This window comes from Nelumbo lutea, chromosome 1, assembly GCF_056320005.1.
Source record: "Nelumbo lutea isolate HS-2025 chromosome 1, American lotus-T2T, whole genome shotgun sequence".
NCBI classification, from domain to species: Eukaryota; Viridiplantae; Streptophyta; class Magnoliopsida; order Proteales; family Nelumbonaceae; genus Nelumbo; species Nelumbo lutea.
This window is the reverse complement of record NC_142684.1, coordinates 15,812,069-15,821,330: the sequence shown is the minus strand read 5'-3', so window position 1 is coordinate 15,821,330 and position 9,262 is coordinate 15,812,069.

Below are 9,262 nucleotides of genomic sequence, written 5' to 3'. Positions count from 1 at the left end.
TAATATAAAATATATAGTTTTGCACTCTACATATTTGCATGTGTACTCCTTCGAAACGGAGCCTAAGTATCTTGCATGCAATAAAGTTTATCCTACCCCTTCCTGAAAATTTAATCACCCTTGCATTGACCTCAATAAATGAGAGAGAGAGATTAAATTTTCTCCATTTTTAGTTTTCTATAATAAAATCAAAAAGTATGGTAATGGATCATGCATGATGCATAGTGCAATACCTAAACTTTTGAATGTGTCATGGTGCAGTACCCCGCTTTCGAACATATCATGCATGATTCATAGTATATAGTACCTAAAGACAATGAGCAATGTATTCTTTCGAACTTATCATGCATGATGCATGGTGTAGTACATCGCTTTCACATGTAATCCGAATACATGTATTCATTAATTTAAAAACAATGTAGCGACAAATCAAGAGAATGGCATTCTCAATTATCAAAAGTAAGATTTTTTCACTTCTAAGAAATGGTTACTCATATGAGATTTTCCATCCAAAAATGAATTGCAATTTTAAAAATCTCACTCCCAAATGTCATTCTTATCCAAAGAATCAAAAGAATCACCATAATTGATTATCTAGAATAATACCAAGTAAGGCCTTTCTTATCCATTTGATACGTGCATGCATGCAGCAGTCGAAGACCCGGTCAAAGTGGATAGCAGTAGAAGACCCGGTCATGTTAGCTCTTAATTGAGATAAGTCTTATCCATTCAGTTTTAATTCTGTTAGAATAGATAAGTCTTCAATTCTGTTCCTAGATAAGTGCATTTTGTTTCCTAGATAAGTGCATTAGATAAGTCTTCAATTTCTGTTCCTAGATAAGTGCATTCTGTTTCCTAGATAAGTGCATTCTGTTTTTTTGTTGATAAGCTCCTAAGATTAAGGGGCAGTAGTTCCTATTTCTACTCCCAGTTTGTAGCACCATAAGGCTATAAATATAGCCTGAATGAATGGAGTTGGCATTGGCTTTTCTACAAACAAACTCTCTCTCTCTCTCTCTCTTCTCCTTATTCTAGATCCTTCTCCCTCTTGTTAGATAACTTGAGCGTATCATTGGTATCAGAGCCGGTTCGACCATGGACACCCGTGGAAAGACGAGCGCGGAGTTCCACAATGAGGTCAATGAAACCTTAGCACGGCATGAGTCGAGCTTCGACCAAATGAACACTGTCTTGCAAGCAGTGTTAACTGAACTCCAAGCCCTTCGAGCCTCACGAACCACTCCCAATACCACTCCCGAGACCAACCCCTTCGCCCATGAAGAATCCTCACAGCCCCATACTTCCCGTTCAAGCTCCACCCATGACCACCCTCATCAACACGTCAAGCTGTCATTCCCAAAATTTAATGGGGATGATCCGAGCGGTTGGATTTACAAGGCGGAGCAGTATTTTGAATTTCAAAATATTGTTCCGGACCAACAGGTGCAGCTAGCTTCCTTCCATTTGGAAGGCATCCCCTTACAGTGGCACAGGTGGTTGACCAAGCATCGCGGACCGCTCACATGGGAAGAACTCTCCAAAGCGGTGTTACAACGGTTCGGCCCCACTGACTACGAGGACCCATCAAAGGCATTAACCCGCCTAAAGCAAAACACCACTTTGACGGCTTATCAAGAAGCCTTCGAGAGGCTCTCTCACCAAGTTGACGGCCTGCCCGAGAGCTTTCTCATTGGCTGTTTCATTGCAGGACTTCGTGATGACGTTCGTTTAGATGTGAAGATCAAGCAGCCTCGAACTTTGATAGAGGCGATTGGAGTGGCCCGGTTAATTGAGGAACGAAATCACTTACAGCAGAGAGCTAGCCAACCGATTCGATCCCCATCAGCCATGACAACCCAGAAGGCGTCGCCCAACCCCATGGCCGGTGTACTTGGGCCTCCACCAAGCTCGCGCGCGAACCAGGTTTCCAGTGCTCCTTCCTCAACATTCCGGTGACTCACCAACCAGGAGGCGCGAGAACGTCGTGAGAAGGGGCTGTGTTACTACTGTGATGAGAAGTTCACCTCCGGCCACCGTTGTGCACGTCCACAACTGTTCATGATTGAGGATCCGGAACCGGCGGACGCGGAGACTGTCAAATCAGAGGAGGAAAACCAAGAAGCCATCCCTGAAATCTCCTTCCACGCTATTGCAGGAGCTGAGCACCCGCAAACCATACGTGTTCTTTGGAAACTGAAAAACAAGAACGTGACCGTATTAATTGATGGCGGCAGCACCCACAACTTCATTGACCAAGCCATCGTCTCCAAGCTCGGGTTGCCAGTGAACCGAGACAAGAAATTTCAAGTTATGGTGGCCAACCGTGAAAAGATCGAGTGTATGGGGCAGTGCCGATCTCTCACCCTCGCCATTCAAGGACACCCCGTTACCGCTGACTATTATGTTCTTCCCGTCACAGCATGCCAGTTGGTGTTGGGAGTACAGTGGCTAGAGACGCCTGGACCCGTCGAGATGGATTACAAACAACTAACCTTGACGTTCAAAAAGGAGGGACTCTCTTGCACCTTCCAAGGATTGGGACGAGCCAGCATCGAAGCCTTAACCAACAAGGAATGCAATGGGTTACAAGGTACGGGATTTTTTTTTTCAAATAGTTCATTCACATAGCAGCGGCCAACCAGGTTTTCTTCCACCCGAGATGGACCACCTTCTCACCGAATTTTCCCATGTATTTGAGCTGCCCACAAGCCTGCCTCCTAAACGACCACATGACCACCGGATTGCACTGCTTCCCGACAAAGGACCGGTGAGTGTGAGGCCATATCGATACTCGTATTACCAGAAGACTGAAATAGAGAAGATGGTGAAGGAGCTTTTGCAGACAAGGCTGATAAGACCAAGCAATAGCCCATTCTCATCGCCGGTTTTTCTAGTGAAGAAGGCTGATGGAGCTTGGCGGTTTTGCGTGGATTACCGAGCACTGAACGAAATCACTATTAAAAACAAGTATCCCATTCCCGTGATTGATGAATTATTAGATGAGCTCTACGGCACCAAATTTTACTCCAAACTAGATCTACGGTCGGGATACCATCAGATTCGAGTGCAAGAAGAAGACGTTCCTAAAACGGCTTTCCGAACACATGAAGGGCATTACGAGTTCTTAGTGATGCCGTTCGGTTTGACGAATGCACCTGCAACTTTTCAAAGCCTCATGAACGACCTCTTCTGCCCATACCTCCGGAAATTTATTTTGGTCTTCTTCGACGACATTCTGATTTATTCTAAATCATGGGAAGACCACCTATCTCATTTGAGAGTTGTTCTAACTGTATTATCCTCTAACAAATTATTTGCAAAAATGTCAAAATGTCAATTTGGGGTTTCGCAGGTCGAGTACTTGGGTCATGTGATTTCAGAACAAGGCGTGTCCGTTGATCCAGCCAAAATACAAGTTGTTCTCGCATGGCCTACACCGACATCAGCAAAGGGGGTCCGTGGCTTCCTCGGGTTAGCAGGATATTACCGGAAGTTCATCCGCGACTTCGGAAGCATTGCAGCTCCCTTAACCCAACTGTTGACTAAAGGGGGATTTCAATGGAACGAGGCAGCAGAGCTGGCCTTTCAGCAATTGAAGAAGGCACTCACTTCACCGCCAATCCTACGTCTACCAGATTTCTCCCAACGGTTTGTGATTGAATGCGATGCGAGTGGAATCGGGATTGGCGCCATCCTCATCCAGCAAAACTGACCGGTGGCCTACTTCAGTGAAGCATTGAAAGGTTCAGCCTTGGCATTATCCACCTATGAGAAGGAGATGTTAGCTATTGTCAAAGCCGTTAAGAAATGGCGCCCATATCTGCTTGGGAAACCATTCACAGTCTGCACCGACCAAAAAAGTCTTAAATATTTACTCGAGCAGAGGATAACCACACCGGCACAAACGCGGTGGCTGCCAAAGATACTGGGCTACGACTATGAGATCGAGTATAAAAAATGGGTTGAGAACCAAGGTGCGGATTCCTTGTCACGTATGGCTGAATTTCAGTTTCTTTCCATCTCTATACCACACGCAGACTGGTGGCCGATGCTACAAGAAGAGGTCAAACAAGACACCTTTTATGGGGAATTGATGAAAAAGCGACCCTCCCACAAGTTGCTTCAACAGGATGGGGAATGGTTCAAGGGGGACAAGATTTATTTGAGCCCCACCTCCACCTTGATTTCAAAGGTGGTGGCGGACTGCCACTCATCCCCTGTAGGGGGACACTTTGGGTTTCATAAGACCCTCTCTCGCATCAAGCACAGCTTCCTTTGGCCCCACATGCGTCGGACGGTGAAGGAGTTCTTGCAAAAACAGATTGCATGAGACCAACGGGATTGCTTCAGCCATTACCAATTCCTACTCAAATGTGGACAGACATCTCCATGGACTTCATCGAAGGATTGCCTTCCTCCAATGGGTACACGGTTATCATGGTAATTGTGGATCGGTTGACAAAATATGCCCACTTCATTCCCTTAAAACACCCATTCACTGCCACCACAGTCGCGAAGGCATTTGTTGCCAACGTTGTCCGCCTACACGGAGTACCAACATCCATTGTTAGCGACCGTGACAAGGTATTCATCAGCTCATTCTGGCAGACACTTTTTTATATGCATGGGACGAAATTGTGTATGAGCTCCAGTTACCACCCCCAAACCGATGGGCAAACCGAAGTTGTTAACCGGACATTGGAGCAATATCTACGGTGCTTTGCAGGTGACCAGCCGCGAAAATGGGTAGAGTGGGTTCCTTGGGCAGAATACAGCTACAACACCTCCACTCACTCTTCCACCAAAATGACACCCTTCGAAGCAGTCTACGGAATCCCACCCCCTAGTCTCCTGACCTATGTACCGGGTACAGCTCGAGTAGGGGCAGTTGACGAATACTTGCGTGACCGGGACATCATCCTACGCGAGCTACAACATAACCTCCAGGTAGCCCGGAACTGGATGAAATGTCAAGCAGACCAACACCGACGAGAAGTCTTGTTCGTAGCAGGTGACTTCGTGTATGTGAAGCTACAGCCTTACCGGCAGACCTCGGTGGCGTTTCGGCGTTCCATGAAGCTCGCCCCACGTTATTTTGGGCCGTACCCAATCATTGAGAAGATTGGTCCAGTAGCCTACCGCTTAGCCTTGCCCCCCGGCTCTCAAATCCACAATGTGTTTCATGTCAGTTTGTTGCGGAAGCACTTGGGACCCATCACCCCTACTTCCACTCAGCTTCCTCCAATCTCGGATACTTCGACCATCCTACCCCAACCGGAAGCAATCCTGGATCGCCGTATTATTCACAAGGGCAAATACCGCCCAAAATCCGAAGTCTTGGTCAAATGGATTGGGGCACCAGCTGAGGATGCAACCTGGGAGAATGAATGGCGCTTTAGAAAAGCTTATCCCGACTTCCTTGCGAACAAGGGTCCTTCAGGGGGGAGGAGAATGATACGTGCATGCATGCAGCAGCCGAAGACCTGGTCAAAGTGGATAGCAGCAGAAGACCCGGTCATGTTAGCTCTTAATTGGGATAAGCCTTATCCATTCAGTTTTAATTCTGTTAGAATAGATAAGTCTTCAATTCTGCTCCTAGATAAGTGCATTCTGTTTCCTAGATAAGTGCATTAGATAAGTCTTCAATTTCTGTTCCTAGATAAGTGCATTCTGTTTTTTTGTTGATAAGCTCCTAAGATTAAGGGGCAGTAGTTCCTATTTATATTCCCAGTTTGTAGCACCATAAGGCTATAAATATAGCCGGAATGAATGGAGTTGGCATTGGCTTTTCTACAAACAAACTCTCTCTCTCTCTCTCTTCTCCTTATTCTAGATCATTCTCCCTCTTGTTAGATAACTTGAGCGTATCACCATTCAACTATCATTGAACATTAACATTAATTCATACACCAACACCATGTGTAAAATGGGTTGTATATATGATAACTAGGTATGGATTCATATTTATTATCTTCTTCACCATGTAAGAACTTAAACGTGTGTAAATTGTAGATCCATTAAACCCAAACAAATGCCTTATATGAAGGCATTAATGGTATAATGTTATTTGGATGAGGTCTCTAATGTTACTTAATCAATGACTTTTTAAAACACTCTCCAATAGAAAAATGCATCAAAATGAGAAATCAAACAAATGGCAAAATATAAAATCTTACCTCTTCAAAATAGATTATTTCCAAGTAATAAGGGGTAAAGTCTTGTAGATAAGAAGAATAAAAATGCGGGGTAAAAGAAAATGGAAAGATCTAATTGTAATGAAAAGATACAGTTTTAGCTGTTTTAAATGGTATGGCTAAATCTTATTTGTTTGAAATGTGGTGTTCTTCAAGCCAATCACCCGGAAACAACATTGCATTAAAAACTTGTTAAGTCACTTGATGTTGGCAAAAAGCTATAAAGAAACAATCAAGGTATTGTTAGTTCACTTGCTATAAGATCCATTGTTCACATTTCGATGAAGTTATAAGTATCTTTATTAATGTTTTAATTTGAAGATGTATAACAATTGCCAGTGGGGCACTATTTGACCAAATTTAAAATAGTGTATGCAATATGGAATGGGTTATGGGAAGTGGGTTTTCATCAAAATTAAAGGGGGTATGTAATTGGTTAAAATTCTCTCAATATCATGTCTTTTTGGCATTATAGATTTTTTCTTAATCAAAATATGGAAGGCTCATAATAAAAGGGTGTGACCAATTCGTATTTGATTCAACTACTTAACTTTAATGGAACAACAACAGAGACATAAATAACATTAAGGTCATTAATGAGGTTGATATAATTGTAGATTAAAGAATAATGAAGTAAATAAGTTTAACTAACATAAAGATTAAACAATAAGCTTAAATACCTATAGAAATATAAAGGCGACTAAAAATAAATGACAGTTGCATAAAATGTATATGCCAAGTTTTGTAATTGGAGATTAAGGACCAACCACATGATAGTAGTTGAGAGAAGAACCAACTACTAGAAAGCAAACTTGAGATTCAAGTTGTTTGAATGATAAGCAAAATAAAAGAACTACTACCCGAATCTCGAGAACAATTTTACTATTAAAATTAAATAATGTAGTTGAATAATAAATAAAGCAATAAATGTAAGCAATCATCATGTATATACTAAAAGCAAAATGTGTATGTATGGAGTGCACATTTTGCTTGAAATGGAATCCTAGCATAGAAATGTTATATGGGCTTGTGTGAAATATTTTGCTATTTTGGCACAAATGATTCGTGTGATGTTCATGAACATTTTCTAATTACAAGAATGCTATTATTGGTCTTATTGAATTTTCTACTAATTACAAGAATGCCATTATTTATAACAATGAGTTTTTTTACTAATTACAAGAGTGCCATTAAAAGCAATCAGTCTACTCTTTAGTTGTGCATATGATATTAAATTTTCATGTAATTATAAAAGTACCATCAACATATAATTACAATATTGCCACAAAATTGTAGTTATTTTTCATTTATTACCCCTTCTCTCTCTAGGGTTGTCAATGGGTCGAGCTGGACTTAATGGACCCAAACCGATTAGGTCAATTCAATTCCAGTTCTTGATATATTGTCTCGATTGTCATCAGGTTGAAGCTGGTTCCACCAGTCACGAATTGATTCAAACTCAACCCAAGATACATATATATAATATATATATATATATATATATATATATATATATATATATATATTAAATAAATTAATATTGAATATATAACATTTCCAACTTATTTATTATAATTGGGTCCATAAACCCTATTAGGTCCGATTTGGTTTTGGGTCCTTAATAATTCTTATCCGGTTGGTTTTAGTTCTACTTGCATCTGACTCATTGACAACCCTCTCTCTCTCTCTCTTCACTCCCACTATAATACTATTTTTAATTTTTCATTTATCTTTATTTTCAAATTTTCGTTTATCTTCAACTACTATCTCCATACACTTTTTATAGGATAACAAATGTTTTTAATATATTTTTTTAATTTATCAAATTAATTAATTAATTAATTAAGTCTTATAATTATGAACAAAAAACCTAGGCCCAAGCCTTGAATTTTGAGTTATGTGGGCTTAGGTTGGTTGGGCCCAAGCTTGACTTGGAAATTTGTGAGCCTGATGTGAGCTTAGGTTGGGATAAAGTATTAGGCCAAAGTTCGGGCAAAAAAATGTAGTACTAAGTCTAAACACAAAACTTAGGACCAAGCCTAGAATTTTTTGGCCAAGTCGAGCCTTTTCATCTACATCTCTTTAATGTCTTAATCAAATTCCATGGAACAAAAACAAACTAATATTTTAAAACATTTTCTCTTCCCTCACATTCTCTCTCCAAGAATTCAACTACTCCTTCGCATTCTTCTCCCCAACCCCTTCCAACAATATACACTTGTTGAAATGTCTCAATGCATATCATATGTTAATTTACTCAAATTTGCATAAATTTATTTTTTAATATTTTATTAATTATTTTAAAGTTATTAATTATAATTATACAATTATTTTTTTTTAATTTGAGTAATTAATTTACCATATATAATCAATTAAGTTAATTAATTTATCATATTAATTAAGTTAAATTAACTAATTAATTTGCTTCATTTACCCAAGTAGCTAACTTTAAATCTCATTGGATGAATAAAATTGTCTATTTAATGTGTTTTTATATTCTGATTAGCCCCTGCAACATAGGGGCGCTCCGCTAGTAAGAATGTAAAAGAAAAATAGCTAACTGTTAGTATTTAGTAGTTAGTGAAAGTTAGTAAGCAATAACATATACAAACCATTGAATATAAATGTTAACGCAGTTAGTAGGGTTAGTAGATAAGTAACCACACCAAGATATTTGTATATTGCAATTTGAAAGAAAGATAAACAAAATAAAATGTAATAACATACAAGATCAATAGATATTCAAGTTTAAGTAATTAGATGATGGATTAATAAATAGTAATAGCAATACAACAACTTAAAAATAAAGAAAAGATAAAGCGAGAAAAGCACAATGTAAACATACAAGATTTTTATAGAGAATCATTAGAAACCCTTTCTTGTATCCTCTACCTTAGATACCTTTAAGGATTTTTACTAACTTAATTAGCTGAACTTCGTAACCATAGGTTTTTCAACACTTCTAAAACCTTTAATATATTTTTGAGTGCTACCCAAACTTAATAGAACTTCACAATTGCATGCTAAACCTAACATAATAGAACTTTAAGATCTCTATCAAACCCCAA